The sequence below is a fragment of the Lipotes vexillifer genome, unplaced genomic scaffold, assembly GCF_000442215.2.
Source record: "Lipotes vexillifer unplaced genomic scaffold, Lipotes_vexillifer_v1.1 scaffold770, whole genome shotgun sequence".
In the NCBI taxonomy this organism is placed as follows: Eukaryota; Metazoa; Chordata; class Mammalia; order Artiodactyla; family Lipotidae; genus Lipotes; species Lipotes vexillifer.
Genome location: NW_006798803.1, coordinates 319,855 through 341,293, shown reverse-complemented (window position 1 = coordinate 341,293; position 21,439 = coordinate 319,855). Strand labels below are relative to the sequence as shown.

General features: G+C 38.2%; 1 pseudogene; it reads left to right on the top strand.

The window, feature by feature from the left end:
* LOC103069358 (60S ribosomal protein L17-like) overlaps positions 1-21,439 on the top strand; it is an 80,945-nt pseudogene that overhangs the window by 52,510 nt on the left and 6,996 nt on the right.

Here is a 21,439-nt window from a genome sequence, read left to right as displayed (position 1 = left end):
GTGCAACATTCAAGATACATATTGTCACCATCAATGTGTTGAGTAACTTAATTGTCACACAACTGAGCAAATATCTTTCACTTCTCATGTTTAATTTTAGCAAATATTTTTCTCCAGCTTTGTAGTACTTGAAAGCATGGAAGGCATAGAGATAGTATTATTGTCTAGGTATGGCATAATTCTCATTGACGCTGAAAAATCTTTGGGGACATGTAAGCTTGTCTTACTACCCTCCTTTCCCGTCATCACAGTGCTTAAAAGAAAATCTCCTTCCTTTGGCACAGAGAGAAATTAATTCACAAGAGCTTGCCTCTGGCTCTTGGATTGCTTAGCCTAAGCGTGTTTTGTTTTGTATGGTATTTGATGCCTAAGAGACACACCTGAATTGTTTCTCAAACTATTCGGTTTTCTGAGCTCAGTTAACTTATTTAGGCAAAGCATTTGGAGAAATAAATTACCTAATGAATAGATGATATTTATGCATAAATGCTGGTGGGTAGCATTTTCTGTTTTGCTTTTGCACTAGCAGTAACACAGTAAGAGTTTTATCAGGGTTGAACTCATTTATTTTACCATTTGTATATTTCCTGGTGCAACAGAATGTTAAAATAACTGCATCATTGATTTTATTTATCTGAAATATTTAATTAATGTAAATAGATTATGAACTATGGGTCTCTAGGAGAAGAGAAGGCAAATATGTATGTTTAAATTGGACTGTGTGTTGAAAGACTATGCAGAGTGAGATACTATGACGTCCAAAATTAACCAAGGAAATGGGGAAATCAAGAAAAAAATCAATTTTTCTTTTTTGCTAAAAAATAAGATAAAACCATAATGTGCTTTTATCACAAAAATAAAACATGCGAGGCAGCTATGTCTGCTGATGGTGAATTGAGAAACTGGCTTCAGGATTTCTTACAAAAAACTGGGCAAACAAGATCATTTACACAATACTTAATGTCCATAAAAGAAAAGCAAACTAATTTTTCAGAAGTACGTCTGGTTCTTACACTGAAGGGAATTTCTCCCAAGGGTCCTCATAGAATATATGCTGTGATATGGTGTGAACTCAGTTCTGAAAAATACCCCTGAACTCTCCGTGAGCTTCTTAGTGCTGCTCACAAAACGGCCTCCATGTCTGATGGTGGGAAAATGCTTATGTGTAGTTTGTTAATAGTTGCGCTGCTGAGTGCATCTCAGGGCAGCTCTTCTCAGGATTACTGTTCTTCCCGAGTTCATGAGTAGCACAGCATCAGCTTTGCTCATGCAATTCGTATTCCATTTTCCTAGTAAGATATCTGATTATGATTTTTAAAAATTCTTTCATGCTTATTAATATGTCACATAGCCATTGCTAGTCTTAGGGTCATTGAGCAAATACTGGAGTTATTTTCTGTACAGATTGTTGAGACAAGAGTTGGAAGGTGGGAGATAATGACATAAAAATGAATTAAACTGGAATAGTTTCAGAAGGATAGGTGTTAACTCTTCTCTAAATGCTTGGTAGACTTCACTTGTGAAGCCATCTGGTCCCAGCTTTTGTTTGTTGGGAGTTTTTTAATTACTGATTCAATTTCAGTACTGGTAATTGGTCTGTGCATATTTTCTATTTCTCCTGGTTCAGTCTTGGGGGATAGTATCTTTCTAAGAATTTGCCCATCTTTTCTAGGTTGTCCATCTTATTGGCATATAGTTGCTCATATTAGTCTCTTATGATCCTTTGTTTTTCTGTGGTGTCAATTGTAAATTCTCCTTTTTCATTTCTGATTTTATTGATTTGGGCCCTCTCTCTTTTTTTCTTGATGAGTCTGGCTAAAGGTTTATCAATTTTGTTTATCTCTTCTAAGGAACCAGGTTTTAGTTTCATTGATCTTTACTACTGTTTTTTTAGTCTCTATTTCATTTATCTCTGCTCTGATCTTTACTTCTACTGACTTTGTTTATTCTTTCTCTAGTTGCTTTAGGTATAAGGTTACATAGTTTACTTGAGATTTTTCTTGTTTCCTAAGGTAAGCTCATATCACAGTACACGTCCCTCTTAGAACTGCCTTTGCTGCGTCCCATAGGTTTTGGATCATTATGTTTTTGTTTTCATTTGTCTCTAGGTATTTTCTGATTTCCTCTTTGATTTCTTCAGTGATGCATTGGTTGTTTAGTAGCATATGGTTTAGCCTCCACATTTGTGTTTTTTGCAGTTTTTTTTCTTGTAGTTGATTTCTACTCTCATAGCATTGTAGTTGGAAAAGATGTTTGATATAACTTAAATTTTCTTAAATTTACTAAGGCTTGTATTGTGGCCTAGCATGTGATCTATCCTGGAGAATGTTCATGTGAACTCGAAAAGAACGTGTATTCTTCTGCTTTTGGGTGGAATGCACTATAAAAATCAATTAAGTCCATTTGGTCTAATGTATTATTTAAGGCCAGTGTTTCCTTATTGATATTCTGTCTGGATGATCTGTCCACTGATGTAAGTGGGGTGTTAAAATCCCCTACTATTATTGTGTTACTGTCAATTTCTCATTTTATGTCTGTTTCATATCATAACTAAGGTCTTAAAAGATAACTTCTGTTTATATTGAGATATTACTGTCATTGCTAGTTATGCTGTCATGATAAGCTTTTTTTTTTTTTTTTTTTTTCTTGCGGTACGCTGGCCTCTCAATGTTGTGGCCTCTCCTGTTGCGGAGCACAGGCTCCTGACGCCCAGGCTCAGCGGCCATGGCCCACGGGCCCAACTGCTCCGCGGCATGTGGGATCTTCCCGGACTGGGGCACGAACCCGTGTCCCCTGCATCGGCAGGCGGACTCCCAACCACTGCGCCACCAGGGAAGCCCCTCATGATAAGCTTTGAAATGTAAGTTCCAGTGTTTATGTGGGTCTGCCTGTCTGATATAATAGCCACTAGCCACTTATGCCTGTTTAAATTGAAGCAGAAATTAATCAAAATTAAATAATATTTTAAAAATCACTTTCTTAGTTGCACTGGCTACATTTCAAGTACTAAATAGCAAGAAAGTAGAGCTGTCTATAGGCTAGAATTTCCAAATAGTTGAAAGAATTACTTCTAGCTAGGGGAAGATGTGGGGCTGCTTATTTTTTATTTTTCTTTTTAAAGTGGGAAGAAATCTGAGGATGTTTAAAGGTTAATGTCAAGCAGCCTGCAAGAGGTTTGTCAATGCAGGAAAGAGGTGGAAATATCAATATAATAAAGTCCTTGAGAAGGTGGGAAATAATGAGTAGAGCACAGATAAAGATATTATGTGTTGAAAATAGAAGGGAGACTTCACTGTGAACAAGGGAAAGTGGGAAAGATGGGTTTTAAGATTGGTGGCAGGAAGTTGAGGAAGTTTTTTTCCTTTAGTTCCTATTTTCTTTATCAGCTGTGAATCACAGAATCTTCTGGGACCCACAGGGGAAACAGTGAGGTTAGACGTTGGATATGGTGGAAAATATAAACCAGGTGATGATGGCTGACATAGCAGGACTAAGGAGGAAGTAGCAGGATTGCTGGCCATGTTGATGGCCTGGTTGAGGGTGGTGCTGATCAAGTTGCAGTTTCAAAGGTCTGGACAGTGGTATGCTTTTCCTGCAGCTGTCAGCAGCCCCATGTAGGCCCTGGGAAGGAAAACAGTTAGGTTCCACCAGGATTAATTCTTTTTTAAAGTTCTGGTTTTCCCCAGATGTCCTCTTATACTAAATAACAGATTTGGGAAGAGTTGCAAAAAAGTTGGAGCATGGTGATATCAGGAGCTCAGCTGAACTGGAGAGAGAGATGAGCTGCCAGGTGTCAGAGCAGCCAATTAAAAATGAGCCAAAAATGAAAGTAACAGTCAAGCCTTTAATCATTTACTGTGATAGCGTCCACAAGAGGCTAACCTGGAGAAAGCTCCAACTGCCACCCTGCTCCCTTTTCCCCATGTTTGAGGGCCCCTGGTTTAGGGCAGGCGGATCAGTGCAGAAGTAAGGATCATTTCATTGCTGAGGGGGCCTCAAACAAAAGGTTCCAGAGGTTTTCTTAACCTGGGGGCCCAGGAGAGAGAGAGGCGATAGAGTTAGCAGTCCTGAGCCCTGAGCTAGAATACAGAGATATGTCTTCAAGTTTTTCCCACTTCCCCTGTAAGGAGGTTTTCACAGAGGTGTCTAGGTACGGGCCTCTGTGGAAGGCCTCAAATAAAGCAGCCCTCAAACGAAGGCACTGGGCCAGGAATGCAGATCTGCAGAAGAGCGAGGCCAGCCAGGAAGGCCTGCCACTCCCTCCAGGGCCTGCAGTGCACAGGCTATGCATGGAGCCTGGTGGGGGAGGGCAGCTCTCCCCTGTGAGGCCTGTCAGGAAAGCCTCTGTAATTGCCTCTGTTCAGGCCTGAAAAATCACACACAGTTACTCTGGCCAGGAGTCAGATTCCTCATAAGACCGTTGAAAAAAGGGTGAAGAGCAGTCTATGTGCTGAAATTGCCAGCAAAAGGTGAAAAAGATATATATTATGAATAGTTATTCAAAGTGAAGAAAGGACAAGTGATGAGGTCGGATTAGGTCAGATAGGTCAAAGGACAAGTCAGAGAGTGAAATGTGGTTTCCAAACTGCAGTTAAAATAATCCGAGGATTTGTTATGAAAGCATATTTCTAAGTCACACCCACAGAGATTTAGATTCAGTCGTTTTGGGATGGGCACATAAATACCCACTGAAAGCACACATCTGGGTGATTTCTGCTGCCAACAGTCATGACCATAGTTTTAGAAAGACTGTCTGTTCTAAGTATGGGTGGCTAAAATGGAGAGAAAGTGAATACTGTCAGCATGAGATCATCACACCTATGAGAGGTGTAAATTGACAAACAGAAACCAAAGGAAATGGAAGAAGCTTCTCACCAACAAAGAGGGAAAAGAGAGTAGAGGAGTTTAACTGCTGATGTTATTAATAAGAGTAGGTAACACTGGCTAGCTCTTTTTCCATTTGCTAACACAAGCCTAATAACAATGCTATTGGCATCCTCCAGATGGCTAATTTTACACCCACATACACCGCTTTTTATAAATTAGGCCATTGAGGCTCAGAGAGTTTGAGCAAGTTGTCCAAAACTGCCGCAGCCAGTAGGTAAAAATCAGGTTACAGTGAAAAGACACCAACTTTGCCTGATGTGTTTCTTAATACACTCAACCTTGTGTCTGGGTCACCAGAAAGTGCATTTGGCTTCCTTCTCTGTGTACTTCAGCTAGAACAATTCTCATACAGCAGAAACCTAGAGGTTTAATTTGAATCATCCTCAGTGACTTTGCTTTGCTTTCCTTCTCTCTCTCCTTACCTTCCTTTGTTTCTCCTGTGAGCCTCTGGTGCTGGGGTACCACTACTTTAGCTTTTGTTCAGTCTCTCCCAGTGACATCGACTTTCTCGTCTGACCTCTCGTACCAGCAGGTTTCAATTTCCCACATTAAACAAGCAAACACACACTAAATTAAAATACTAAAGTCTATCATTGTATAAAGCTTCAGTGTCTCAGTTTGATTTTTTGTTTAAAAGAGAGATTGTCAGGCTTCCCTGGTGGTGCCAGTGGTTTAAGAATCCACCTGCCAGTGCAGGGGACACGGGTTCGAGCCCGGGTCTGGGAAGATCCCATATGCCGTGGAACAACTAAGCCCATGCACCACAACTACTGAGCCTGCACCCTAGAGCCCGCGAGCCACAACTAGTGAAGCCTGTGCACCTAAAGCCTGTGCTCTGCACAAGAAAAGCCACTGCACTGAGAAGCCTGCACACCGCAACAAAGAGTAGCCCGCCCTCACCGTGCGCAGCAACGAAGACCCGATGCAGCCAAAAATAAAATAAATTAATTAATTTAAGAAAAAAAACCAGTTATACTGCAATAAAGATGTTATATATAAAAAAAGAGATTATCCATTTCTAATGGAAAACAAAACTAAATTGAGGCCTTTGATAATATCTGTTTATTCCCGGTTTTAAAATGACATTCAAATGTGTATCTCAGCCAAAGCAATCTTGAGAAAGAAAAAGAGAGCTGGAGGAATCAGGCTCCCTGACTTCGGACTACACTAATAAAGCTACAGTAATCAAAACAGCATAGTATTGGCACAGAAATAAATATAGATCAATGGAACAGGATAGAAAGTCCAGAGATATATCCAAGTACCTATGGCAACCTAATCTATGACAAAGGAGGCAAGACTATACAATGGAGAAAAGACAGTGTCTTCAATAAGTGGTGCTGGGAAAACAGGGCAACTACATGTAAAAGAAGGAAATTAGAACACTCCCTAACACCATACACAAAAATAAACTCAAAATGGATTAAAAACCTAAATGTAAGGCCAGATACTATAAAACTCTTAGAGGAAAACATAGGCAGAACACTCTCTGACATAAGTTGCAGCAAGATCTTTTTTGATCCACCTCCTAGAGTAATGAAAATAAAAACAAACAAATGGAACCCAATTAAACTTAAAAGATTTTGCACAGCAAAGGAAACCATAAACAAAACGAAAAGACAACCCACAGAATGGGAGAAAGTATTTGCAAACGAAGCGACCGACAAGGGATTAATTTCCAAAATATATAAACAGCTTATGCAGCTCAATGTCAAAAAAACAAACAACCCAATCAAAAAATGGGCGGGAGATCTAAACCTTTGGATGTTTCTCCAGAGAAGACATACAGATGGGCAAAAAGCACATGAAAAGATTCTCAACATCATTAATTATTAGAGAAATGCAAATCAAAACTACAATGAGGTATTACCTCACATTAGTCAGAATGGCCATCATCAAACAGTCTACAAGGAATAAATGCTGGAGAGAGTGTGGGAAAAAGGGAACCCTCCTACACTGTTGCTGGGAATGTAAATTGGTACAACCATTATGGAGAACAGTATGGAGGTTCCTTAAAAAACTAAAAATAGAGCTACCATATGATCCTGCAATCCAAGTCTTGGGCATATATCCAGATAAAACCATAATTCAAAAAGAGCCATGCACCCCAATGTTCACTGCAGCACTATTTACAACAACCAGGACATGGAAGCAACCTAAATGTCTAATGACAGATGAATGGATAAAGAAGATATGGTACATACACACAATGGAATATTACTCAGCCATTAAAAGAACAAAATAATGTCATTTGCAGCAACATGGATGGACCTAGAGATTGTCATACTGGATAAAGTAAGTCAGAGAAAGACAAACATCATATGATATCTCTCATATGTGGAATCTAAAAAACGATACGAATGAACTTATTTACAAAACAGAAGTTGAGTCACAGACGTAGAAAAGAAACTTATAGTTACCAGGGGAGAAAGGGAAAGGGAAAGGGAGGGATAAATTGGGAAACTGGGATTGACATATACACACTACTCTATATAAAGTAGATAACTAATGAACCTGCTATATAGCACAGGGAACTCTACTCAATACTCTGTAATGACATATGGGAAAAGAATCTAAAAAAGAGTGGATACATGTATATGTATAACTGATTCCCTTTGCTGTACAGCAGTAAGTAACAACATTGTAAATCAAATATACTCTAAAAACAAGAAAAGAAAAAAATGTGTATCTCTTTTGAACTTCAATACTTATTTTGAGAAAAGTCACTTTTTTTTTAACTCTCTGAGATTTCACAGGGAATCTACCATCCACTCAGTGGCCTATAAACATAATTTATCATATAGATCTGTGAAGGCTTTAACAAGAAAAGTAGGCCATTTATTCTCAATGATAGAGTCAATTCACTACCCAAATAAACACTAATTTTTGCATCCCAGTTATTCTCAGAAAGTCAGTGCAAAACTACAATCTGTCAAGGGAAAGAAAACGAGTTAGCTGGACGCACACTGAAATAAATCTTTATCCTGGCCTAAAGATGTTTGTGTACATGCTACTAAATCAGATCTATAGCCTACAAATTGAATTTCAGATTGCTTTAACTTCAGCAAACAGACATTCAATTTTCTTTCACAAAAGAGAGAAAATGTTTGCAAAATAGTATTTATTTATAGTCCTTCACGATCAAGAATAGCGTCACTGACCCACTTTTATCATTGATATTATTTGCTTTTAGCTATTTTTTGAATTGTGGGAAGGATTCGTAGCAATCCAGACACTGTCTCACTAATTCTCTACCTATCAACAAAAAAAAATCCCCAAAGATCGTGAAGATTAAGAGGTTTGGCATGCTTATACCAAGCCTAACTAACTTGGATTTTGGAAATTGAACTTGGCTTTATCTAGAGCATTGAGAGGCCCTCCTTGGCTTTCAGGATGCAATGCACACTTTAATTTTTTTCCTGGATGGCATTCTAGGGTACATTGAAGTTATTAAATTTATGATCCTCAAGCAAGGACTTCATTTCATACCTTGGAATTGGGAAACAGTAACTGAAGTTCAGAATATTTTTAAAACCTTAGTTACTTAGTTACTCCGTGGCATGTGGGATCTCTGTTTAAAACAGGCTTAGTTGCTCCGTGGCATGTGGGATCTTCCCAGACCAGGGATCAAACCTGCGTCCCCTGCATTGTCAGGCAGATTCCTAACCACTGTGCCACCAGGGAAGTCCCAGAATCATTTTCTTTTTAAATTCCATATATATGTTAGTATACAGTATTTGTTTTTCTCTTTCTGACTTACTTCACTCTGTATGACAGACTCTGTGTTCATCCACCATAACTCAATTTCATTTCTTTTTATGGCTAATATTCCATTGTATATGTGTGTCACATCTTCTTTATCCTAAGTGTCCATCGACAGATGAATGGATAAAGAAGCATATTTCAGACTGGACTTTGATTTACATAAAATGGATTTAGTTATTTATATGTGATAACCAAGAAATTTGATGAAATTTAATCTCTTCTGCATAACCTATTTCCTTCATTTTTCCTGTTCTACTTTCAATAGCTATTATAATATATTTTGTTCTCAGAGAGCTAATGCTCTTCACTCTATACATTCCTCACCCATTAATGTTCACAAGGTATAAAGAAAGGCATGGGTGCAGGTATCAGCACTATTGACAGGTTATGAAATTGGGTGTGGTTTCTGTATTTATACTTTCCAGTAGGTAAAAGGGGCATGTTTTCTTGACTGTAAGTCATTTGAAAAGATCATTTCTTTTTCTTGTTTTTATTTTTTGTTGTTGTTAATATGAAATAATATGAAGACTGGAATTATAAAAGTATATTTTATCAAATGTACTTCAAATGAGATGAAAGGCATAGTTTGGTTTGATGGGATGATATTGATCATATTGGGAGGTAGGAATGCTCAAGCATATGTGCAGATGATAGCGTGCATTTGGAACCTGATGCAAAAGAGAGAAATAATGTTTTGGAATCTCAAACAATGTTTTTACATATGGCCACACTTCACTGCAAAACAGCTGACAGTTTAGATACAACAATCTTTTGCCTGACTGAATATTGTACTAATATAAATACTGTACTAATACAAATGGTTTGGGTTTAAGTAATCCAACATGAATTTTATTCCATACATAATCTTCTGCAAAATATTATTTCCTGGTTCAATATTTCTGTCCTAGGTTTCTTCAAAGTAATTTCCAATGCAAAATGTAGCATCTGGGTAGAGTTCATCAATTTGCTGGCTGAATTTGTCACCTTCTGCTAATTTTATGTTATTGTGCATACATTATTTAAAAGAGCATAGCTAAATCTAGGCATGATTAACTCTGGAAATTTCACAAGCACAACGGATTTGACTTATCTAAGTGGAAATAAATGCTCCTTTGTGTTTCATAAAGATAATTTGGCCAGTTATTAGCATACAAAAATGCTACAGTGGAAGGTCTGTCAGTTTGAATAAACTGAAATCTTCACGTTTCAGGTTATATCTGAACTTAATCTCCTGTGAAGGGAACCACTTGTAAACCAGCTCCTTTCCTTTTTCTTTTTCTTACCTCCTGTCCCAACAGGGTACCTAGTAGGAAAATGCTCCCAGGATATACTGATTCCTCAGATGAGACTTGGTAGCATTCAAAGATATAATCGTAGTAGTCAGGAGAGCGGAGCATGATTCCCACATGGGAGAGGCAGTGACAGAAATAAATTAAAGCAACAGAGGAACTCCTCTGCCTCAGTCTGCCTTTAAAAGGACACCTTGATCCAGGAAGCAGTGGTCTAAGTTCCCTGAAAAGCCCAAGGTAGGCTTCTTCCGAGGTCATCAATGTGACAATTACTCTCTGGATATCTTTGTACAATATTTTTTCTACCCTTCTAATTGAGGCTCTGAGACTTTGAGATATATTCAATATAATTTGTTTAAATGAAAAATAAGAGATAATGAGTGAAAATGTTTAAAGGAGCGATGTTAGTAACAATTGTTTGTTTTTCTGTGTTTGGCCAAATATAATCCCTGAGGACCCCATTCCTCGGTATTCAAATATGAAAACTAATTAGTATTAACTCAGGCAGGGAGTCTCCATGTCAAATCTTTGATTATATCTATTATGATATTGCTTAAAAAATGATGAACTGACACTTAGGAAAAATATAGATGTCTTCCAGCCTTTCAGTCTTATGAGACCATGTATCTTAAAAAACTTTAACCATCACTAAGAAAGGAAACCTAGTTGACAACCACTTATTTAGGCACAAAAGGGCAGTAAGTAATTGGGAGCTGAAGGTTCTTATAGTCTAAAGAGTTCTTATACTGACAAAAGACAATGATTAAATTATTGGGAAATAACTGGAACTGAACTGAAGTCAGCATCTGCAATTTTCTGACTAAATGGGCATGTCTTAGGTCATTATAGTATCTGGGATATATTAGTGGCAGATGAAAAGACAAGGGAGAGTTTGTGAAACATTGAGATAAAGGGGTCAGACAATGAATGTGTCTAAACCTTCAAGGCAAATCAGTTTGAGGATTTATCTAGGGGAAGGTAGGGTGAAGGAGGGAAAACTCATTTGGAAAGTGTGGGTTTTCTAAGCCATCCTTGTGTGAAGGATGAGGTTCCATGGGATCCCTGCGGTCAGTTAGTATTTACAGAGGAATCTGCATCTTTAAGATCTTTCCTTATCTCTTTACCACATCTCATTTTCCTACTAGTTTTGTAATGTAGGTGAGACATTCTATTTGATGGATGGTCACATAATTTTCTGCGACACAGCAGGCCCTAAAAACAAGGTCAGTCATCTCCACTGCCCTATGCTCTTTTCACCACACTACACTAAACAGGATGCTTTGCATATTCTATCCTTTTCTAGGAATGGAACATTTCCCCTGCCATCAGTTAATATGCAATTTCCTTTTCAAGCATGAAAGTATTGAGGGCTGCTAGCTCACCCCCAATTGAGAGAGCACACAAGAAGCTTTGTTCTTCTCCAAACTTGTGTAAGCACATTCCTCAGCAATCTAGAAACTGAGCAGATGCTGTTTCTACTGAGCAAAATGCAGAGGTGGCAAAAAGGCCAGATGACCTGCGGCTTCCTAAGAAGCTGTGGTGGAACATTTGCCTAATCTCCCTTGAAGGTGACAAGTGTTCCTGCAAGATATTTGCCTCCTCCATTTAGAAATGACTGTGTTTGCTACAGTTAAAAAGAGGGCTAATATTAAAAAGAAAACAGTGGATCTTCTAGGATATGTTTAGGTAAATATTCTTGCAGTGAATATAAACTTTAAAAATAGAGATAGCTTACAGAACTGATATTCTGGTTTATTGAAAAGTATTTATCACATGAATTACCAACTTTCAAAAAATAGACTTTTGAAACTTTATAAGAAATGCTTATTACAGCTCTTTAATGAGCCCAATTTAATCTTTGTTTGGTATCTCCAAAGAAACCTGAGTATTCTGCTGTTTATTGAAAACATCATCATTATACAGTGTTAAGATCCAACTTCTGGCTCTTTGCATTATCTGTTTATTTGGGTTCTGGATTAACTGCAGTTTTTTTTAACACTCTGCATTTTTTTTTTTTTTTTAGGTATGCGGGCCTCTCACTGTTGTGGCCTCTTCCGTTGTGGAGCACAGGCTCCGGACGCGCAGGCCCAGCGGCCATGGCTCACGGGCCCAGCCGCTCCGCGGCATGTGGGATCTTCCCGGATGGGGGCACGAACCCGCGTCCCCTGCATCAGCAGGCGGACTCTCAACCACTGCACCACCAGGGAAGCCCAACACTCTGCATTTTTATTTGTGCGTTCATTCAGTTTATATTTACTGCCGTATTTTCAAACAATAGCATTTCATTACTCTGGAGAACAAATCATCCCTTTTATGTATATTCTTCCTACTTCAGGGTACATTTCAAGTAACAAGGTACACAGGGAATGCTGTCCCTGTGTAGATCACCAGCTCAGATAGTTCTCTTAAAATGCTTTCAGTAAGTACAGTTTCCAGTTTTTATCTTTGGAATAATATAGCATTGAATATTAATAGAGATGTGAGTTCACGAAAGCTAACCCCAAATCATTAGCCTTCATGAGACCAAAGTTGAAATCAAGATAGAAGAAGAAATCATGATACAAGTGGGAGCTCTACCTTCTGATGTTTTCAGAAAAAAAAAAACAACTTTCATTTTTATTTTTCAAGTATTTAATAGTCAGCATCAATTTAAAGTAAACTTGAGTGAGATCTTGGTTTAAATATTCACTTAATTGTTCTAACTGATAAAAGTAAAACAAATTATTTGTAAGGTGTACTTGATCCTATAAACTGTATGAGCAATAGGTCCATAACTGTCATTTACTTCCCTCTCCCTGACATTAGCCTGGAGCTAAGCATACATGCTTAAAATGTTTCTTTAGTTTAATGACTAATGACATCTGATATCCAGAACAATAAGAGGATCAACCATAAAGAGGATCAAGTTACATATCTAGGGGATTTTATATAATTCTTATGAAGAGCTGCCATTAAATCCATTAAAATTTAAACCCCGGGGGCTTCCCTGGTGGCGCAGTGGTTGAGAGTCCGCCTGCCGAGGCAGGGGACGCTGGTTCGTGCCCCGGTCCGGGAAGATCCCACATGCCCCGGAGCGGCTAGGCCCGTGAGCCATGGCCGCTGAGCCTTCGCGTCCGGAGCCTGTGCTCCGCAACGGGAGAGGCCACAACAGTGAGAGGCCCGCGTACCGCAAAAAAGAAAAAAAAAAATTAAATCCCTATGTCTTTTCTCTTTTCAAATAAGTTTACAGAGAGACAGAAATAGGAAGAGAAAAACAGTTAAGAGTGCATAAGAGAACACGTGAAACAATGATAAAGAGCACCACAATTGCTATGATTAACCATCAAAAGTTGGCACTGGGCCTCCTTGGTGTCGCAGTGGTTGAGAGTCCGCCTGCCAATGCAGGGGATACGGGTTCGTGCCCCGGTCCGGGAGGATCCCACATGCCGCGGAGCGGCTGGGCCCGTGAACCATGGCCGCTGAGCTTGCGCATCCGGCAACGGGAAAGGCCACGTCAGTGAGAGGCCCACATATCGCAAAAAAAAAAAAAAAGTTGGCACTAAGATTTCTGGCAGCCAGAGCAAGAGGTTAAGAGCTTTGCTCTGATTATCAAAAGGGGGAAAAAATGTCAGTTCTCAGAGGAAAGCAAGATGTTCTTGGGCTGTATGTGTTACTAATAGCTGGCTATAGCTGGCTGTTAGTAACAGACACAGTAGAATGGCCACTTAACACATCAGGGTGAATCCTCACATGCGAAATGTTTGGGGATAGGCAGTCAGGGTGCTGGTTCTCCGGACAGGAACGTCAGGGCCAGCCCCCTGTAAGTCTCCTGACTTTTTCTCATGTTTCAAATAGGTTGCTGAGCTTCAGCCACCTAACTCCCAGGGAGATTAAGTTTGAGACCCCAGTAGTTGGTAAGTATTTAAGAAATTTTGGTATTATGTGGCAAAGTCCTATGTGTAGAAACTAGAGTTTATAGGGTATGACCCTAAGCCCAGTCAGGCTGCGTCGCTAACCATGGAAGACAGGAGTCACACAGAAGGGCAGAAGCCGAGATTGTCCGGTGAGATCTGGTAGAAGAAGTCGTGGCTTGCTCACACACAGCAATAAAGAATGAGTCTAGCTGGGCTGACAGTACTGAGCCAATTTAAAGTCTGTACCTCCCTTTACATTTCCCAGACTAGCCATGAGGTTTTTCCCAGAATATGAGGTGGAGTCGAGTGTGCAAGTGGATCTAAATTGTGGGAACTGAAATACTGTCACAGAAGGAACCAGATGGGTCTCAATATTAATTCACAGATGAGTATCAGAGGCTTTGGTACAAAACCTACCATTGATAAGGCAGGAGAAAATGAAGGAAACACATTTTGTGCAGAGGGAATGGAATTTACCGGATAGATATTCAGTAAATATAGTATATCCAGTGGTCCATCAAACATTATTCCTGTATGTATTTCTTCTAATACAATACTTAAATGTTGCTGCATATTTTCAGGAAGGGTCTCTGCTTCTTAACGCAGAACAGTAATTACACACAGTAGTACTTAGAAAATGTTAAAGTTGATCCATTCAATCTAATGGTGTGTACAAGTGCATTTAAATTTAGAATTGTTTCCTTTGGCAATATCCTCACAAGAAGAATTGCTGCTTTTGGATTTAGTATTCTACTTGGACATCTTGAAAACTGAAGTCACTGAACACATATACAAATCAATTCTTAAAGTATTGTTATAGGGAATGGTTTATGCATATTCTTGAAATTTCATCTGATCCTTTCTTGGTTTACAAGAAAATCCTAACAATTATAAAGCTATTACTGTTTTAAAGTCGCTAAGGTTGAAACTTCATATATCCTAGAGTTGGGGGAAAAAAGAAGCTTCTTTTATAATTTTGTAAAAGGCTTTCCCGCAGTGTATATCTTTGTGCTTTTGGAGGAAATGTTAATGTTAATAGACAGCTGTGCTTTCCACCTGAAAGGAGCATCTGTGCAATGTTAGCATTGTAAAAGAGTGAAAAGCATAACTTCATATCATTAAGCTGGTTGGAATCACAATGGAGAGGTTACTGAAGGAAATCATTTTAAAGCTGAGATTTTTGTTGCTGTTGATTTTGCTGTTGTAATGACCGGGAAAGTGCCCCCGAGGAAGTCTCTTAAATATATATACACCAGAATTTAGACAAACATTTTCTGCAGTGCTTGGCCATATAATACTTGTATCTTGTTTTGAGATGTGAGAATAAGTTTAAAAAGTAAGTACACATTTTGATAAATACTGATTTTCCCACCCACTCCTCACCAGAAAATTTTCTAGAGATACTGCAGGATCGCTTCAGCAAGAGCTACTCCACGAGGAATACCACCTACCACCGTCAGAAGAATCAGGGAAGTAATTGAGCTGAAAAGAGGGAGAAAAGGGGCTGCCTAAAGGGTAGCCTTAACAGGAATGGAGCATGAATTTTTCATTTACTTTTATTCCTGTCCAAGGTGTCATGTTATCTCTGTCCAAAGTGTCATGGCTTACCACTGAACATAACAGATTAAGCAATGCAGACAACCATAGGTATAATATTGAGTAAATACATATCAATATGAGGCATAGGGCTGGTATTTTAAAATTCTTCAATGTTAGATATAAGAAGATCTCTACAGGATAACTTATTTACAAAATGAAAATAAATATCAATTGGTTTTTTTTTTTTAATGAATATGAAAAGTATATCCTCAAGTGTCTTTGCCTATAGTGTTTGAATCAAGGAAGTCTTAAGTGCTAAAAAAAAAAAAAAAGACCCAGTACCCTGCCTGTCCTTGGCTTAACACAATAGTAATTAGTTTCTCACTCACGTGACAGTCCGCTGGGATGTGTAAGGTTTGCCTTCCACCTGGTAATTCAGAAAGCCAGCTTCTTTCTCTCTTGTGATTTTGCCATCTCCTGGGACATCGGAGTCCTTTGCTCTCAGCTGGCAAATAGAATAAGAGAGGATGGACAAGGAGATGTCAGCCTAGAGGTATAACGTATAACTTCCATTCACAGTGCACTGGCCAGAATTAGTTATGTGGCCACAATACAATTCCCCAGGAAGAGGAGTTGGGAAATACAGATGGGCTGAGCAGTCATTTTGCAGACACAGCTCTACACTGCAGAAGGAGCATGGGGATTTTTAGTGGACAGCTAACTGACTCTAAAAACTCAGAATGATTTGTTTCAGGTTGACATTCTAAAGTCTTGGAGGAAGATCAGAGTATGAGAAGGAGGACTCTGTCTCAGAGACCTACAATTTAAAAACACATTGAAAGTCAAATCTTTTCTCTGAGATCAAGAAGTCAGCAGAAAGACATTAAGTTAGGCATGTATTCTTGTAGCCCAGACACCTAAGTTACCTGTCCGGACATTGCTAAACATACACTTCATAAACAGATTTTACATTAGCTATGTATAACACTGCATGTTGAATCAGGAAAGGTTTATAGAAGCTTCTTACAGAATTTCATAACCAGCAATCTTGCCTCTTTCCATTTCTTTAAAGTGCAGCAGGAAACCCTTGATCTATGTGTAAACAAACAATGCGTGACCATGCCTGCAGAGTTACCGAGAAGTTTCCCTGCCACATTATGTAAATTGAATCATCTGCAGTGGATTGGGTGTTCAGGCTCATTTTATATGACATGTTTTCAGAGTGTTCAAATTGGGTTTACGCTCTTCAATTTTCTGACTTAAAATACACGGTATTAAACCGGGAGGGTTTTTTGAGAAGATACAGTCCATCCTGACTTTCTTTACAGATGAACTAAAGTTCAGAAGAAGTGTATGTTCACCAGACGTTAAACAACTAAGTATTGCAGAGCTGACACTGATGTATACAGGATCATGCCTTCTCCTCTGGGGCTGCTTTCTAATTGTTTTTTCTTCCTCACTGATGAAAATATATGAATGTTGACTTTGTTTTATTTAATTAACTATCAGCTGAAAGAATAAATCTTGACACTGGCATGTTTTTTCTTCATTATAAGCACGTTCTTTTGAAATGTAATCCTTAAATGGATACCAAGGTGAAAAATTGAAATCAAGATGCACTTTTTCTCAGCCAGCTGTTGAAAGGATTTTTAACTACCAGAGAAGAAATAATTAGAGCTATTCTTGTAGCATGAAACAGCTACGAGTAAATGTAGTTTATTTCTGAAATATTTTGTATACTTTTAGAAAGTCAAAGCTATGTGTAAACAAGAATGGCAAAGAACTTATCTCCAAAACTGAAAACAGCAAAATTCAAATTCAGAGAATCTTTGGGTGAAAACTTTCTTTACTGTGTCTAGAACGTCACATAGCATACGGCAGTGGGAAACTTGTATTCATCTAGTTTGTTCATTCATGTATTCATTGAATAGTCATCGCTAGAAGGATGTAAACGTATGTATGAACACAAAATTACATATAAGTCCCATTGTGGAGTATTTGTTTGTTATTTTAATTTGTAAGTTTACAGTGAAACCTCAAAAGGCCTAAGGTATTCAGCATGAAAGTGAGAATCTCATTAGAAATGGAGATTTTGAAGTTAGTGGCTTACTATTTCTGTTCTAGGAGAGATGTACAAGAATTGTATAACTTCATATGCTTAACAATTAGTTATATGAATAAAAGATCCAACCAACTTTTACTTCAACAGAGCATTAGTTTCTTTAAACTAAATACATAAATTTTTAAAATTCAGGCAAAAATCGTAAAGTGGGAAAGGACTCACAAAATGCAAATCTGTAGTAAAAATATGAAGAAAAAAGAAAACCTGTTGATTATATTAAAAATTTGTGCTCTGATTTGATTAGGAGGGAAATTCCACCTTGGATCTACTACACTAGTGGGGCAGAGATATTTTATAGCTGTCCTTCATCTTTCCAGCTTTTGTAAATATTGAGAATGATATAAAGGTAGGAAGTTATCAGGGATTAAACAATACTTTTTTATTATAGAAGTCATGCTTTATTCAAAAGAAATACACTGTGGCAAGACACTTTCCATATTTCTGTATTTTATAAATGCTTCTAAGTTACCTATATACTTACATTTCCTGGATGGCAAATAAGAACAGAAAATTTTGATGTTTGATAATGATGAGAAATCCTTGATATACAGGGACATACAGGAGTAATATTTGATTTGGGGACTTCTTTTTGTCATCACAAACCAGAGCATTTCTAAGTTTGAGTTTATGTGGTTAATTGTACTTTAAAAATGATTTTATCTCAATTATTTCTTACTGTGATCTTTGGGGTGTGTTACATTCAGTAATGCCTTTTGCTTTGTGTACTCTTTACTAGGCAGAATTACCCATCTGCAACAGAAACCCAATTATTTTGATTAGACTGTGAATTCTTGCATTGAAAGTCAGCTCCTTCAGACAGATTGTAGGGAAGGAGAGGACTTAAAGACTGAGAAATGTCTGTGCTCTTCCACTATGAGTGTGTTAAGATAGTTTCATATTTATGCAACGGAGGTACTTAAGCACCACCAGCTGTTTGTAAACAAAAAGATCTTCAGTAGCTGCCAATGTCCTTGACAACAGCTTTTGTCAAAAAAAGAAAACAAAATGCTACCGAATGTAATTATTTCTTAAGAGTTAGCTCTGGGAAAGAAACTAGTTTAAAATTACAAGCACACCATGGGCCTATATTCTTAAATTATTTTTTCTGGTGTCAAGAGAAACTTGGAATCTGTTTTATTGATTTACAAGTTATTAAAACTGAATTTCTGAGAAATGTGTCCTCATTTATTATCCCAGGTCAATTGATAAGGTCTCCCATTGCATGGGTTCCCCATGTTTGCAGGAATGGGAAACACTGAGGGCAGAAATAATTACAATTAAATAATTAATTTGAAACTATTTCTACTGACTTGTTTTGGTGAAAATGCATGATTTGAATGCACTTGTGAATTTTCAGTCCAGCACTAAAGCACTGTTATAGAAAAGGGATTAATCTCTGCTACTCTGATGAACCCATCGTGACTAAAGATGAGAGTGCTAATCTCTGAAGTGAGTACAGTGGCAATCAAAAAGTTTCTTTTGAAATGAACCCATTTTATTTCACTTAGTTGCCTTTTGAATCCTAAAATTTGAATCGAAACCCAGTCTAGCCTCTGATATCATAGAATTCACCTTATTTTACTACTGACTCTTTGTTGAAATGTTACCGGCTCTGTTTACTATTTCCAATTTCCGTGCCTGTCTACTTCTGTGCTTCTTTATTGTCTACGAAAATCTCCATGTGTTCCACATTCAGAGGATTCACTTTATTTGAGCTTACCTTGGATTTTGATCCAGTTACCCATGGCCAGATAGCAGGACCATGTGGGGCAAAGTGTGGCCTCTTGATGAGGAAAGAACCTTGATAGAACCTCGTAGTATATTCAGTACAATTTGGGGACCATAGTTAAAAACTTTAAAGATTATTTTTTCCCTAACTTGTTCCTTTTCGGCCATTTTACAACGACTAGGCACACCTACTTACCATATCCCATTACATATTATATCATCCTGAAGAAGAACAAGACAGTGTCGTAAAGATCATTAACTCTATTTTATTGTAGAAAGCATGAAAGATCAGAGCAGTAGAAGGCTTGTCCTACGCTGCACTGTGAGATACTATGTATAGCTGGGCTTATAGATAAGATCTCCTTACTTCTGGCCAGCAGCATGTCTAATAACCTATCGCATATGCACTTTTAAAATTCTGGAATTAAAGACCTATAAAAAATTAATAAACAGAAACCTCAATTAAATAGAGTTGAGAGACCAGAAGGGGGAGCTCTCACGCCCTGCAACATAGCCAAGCCCAAAAGAAAGAAGAGAGACTTCTCTCCTTTTCTGGCAAAGACTGACCAAAATCTGTGGGCTCTTTGTTAACTATAGGTCTCCCAACTTCCTTTTCCTGTCTGTAAAAGTGCTCTCCTTCCCTTGCTGTGTGGGGACTTCCATGTGGTTCACCATGGTCGCAGACCCCAAATTGCAAGTCTCTGCTGATCCCCAGTATAACCAAGTTTGCTGGGGAAATATCTGGCACTCTTATTTGTTTCAGGTAAACATTTTGGTGGCTCTTATGGGAACCAGAGAAGGCTCCCAACCGTGAACAAACAGGTGCGGTACCCCAACTTGAGCCCACTGTTGCTCACTGCTTTTCCTGCCATCCTGGAGTTTGAAGGTGTATCTTTCTCCTGGATCTGAGAGCTCACACCTTCTTTGCTTTTAAAGCTCTCAGCCTTTATTCGGATTCCATTTACAGGTTTGTCTGGTTAAGGCCCTGTTCTGTATGCAAGTCCTCGTTTGGCACTTGGGTCTGATCTTGAGATCAGACTGCTTCAAATGAAGCTGGCTGAAAATGCCTTTGACCCAATTTTTTCAGGAAGGGGTTTCTTCAAATCAAACTGCCAATTTTTCAGCCTTTGGCCTTCCCTGTGGCAGGGCTGTCCTCTCGAGACTGGCTAAAAGCAAGCCTTTGACCTGGCTCCTCTGGGACCAAGCTGTCTTCTTAATACTGGCTCAGGTTGGCTTGCTAAGTTGTTTGAGCTAAGCAGTTTGTGCCGTAAGCTGTGTGAGCTGTGTGAAAATTGTTCATTACTCTAGAAGAAAAACCTCTGGGAAATAGGATCCCAGTTATCTGAATATTATGAGCACCCCTCCCCACCCCTTACGGGGACTGATAATATTATTAATAGTTACTATTTGAAGCTATTTAGGACTTATTCTTCAATCACCAATGTGTGCAGACATAAAATTAGGATAAGCTTCAGCAGGTAGCTTACAGAAGTGATTCCTTCAGTGAGTTCTTTGTATAATAAAGTCCAATAGGTTATTTGGTGTCTTCTTGAGTTAGTAAGCCAGCATGCTAATTAAACACTTAGGGATTCGTTTTGACTACTTTTCCTTCGCTTGGCATCATTTATAGCCTGAATTGTTTTGTTCAAACTAAGGTTAGAACATGGAAAACTACCTTTGTAGATGGAGTGAATCAAGGGAAAATTGAAAACTTTATTACAGAATGTAAAGTATTTAGTGTCTGTAATCTTTGACACTGCTGACTCTTAAGGAAATTAAATTAACTTGGTTGATATTTAATAAAAAATTAGAAGTTTATATTTTCTATCAGTTATAATATTTCAATCTGCATAAAGAACTTTATGTTTAGTCTCTGCTACTACCAATATCAGATTTTATGTTCAAAGATAACTCACTGGCACACTCTTTGTAGCCATGTGTACAAAGGACCTCAACAAAAAAAAGCCAACAAATCCACTGATCTAACATTTTCTTACCTTCCTATATTCTGTTACATGTTAAAAGTCTGATTTCCATGTCTTGTCTTGGCTCTGTAATTTATATTGTTCATTAACCAGTATGATTAAATAACATTTCAGTGAGCCCTTAAAATGTTTCTTCATTTTAGCTCATTATGAAAGGTAATGCATTAAAAAGTCCTTTGCAAGTGCTACATGTCATCATTATTATGTTCATTCTGCTGATACAAGCATCAA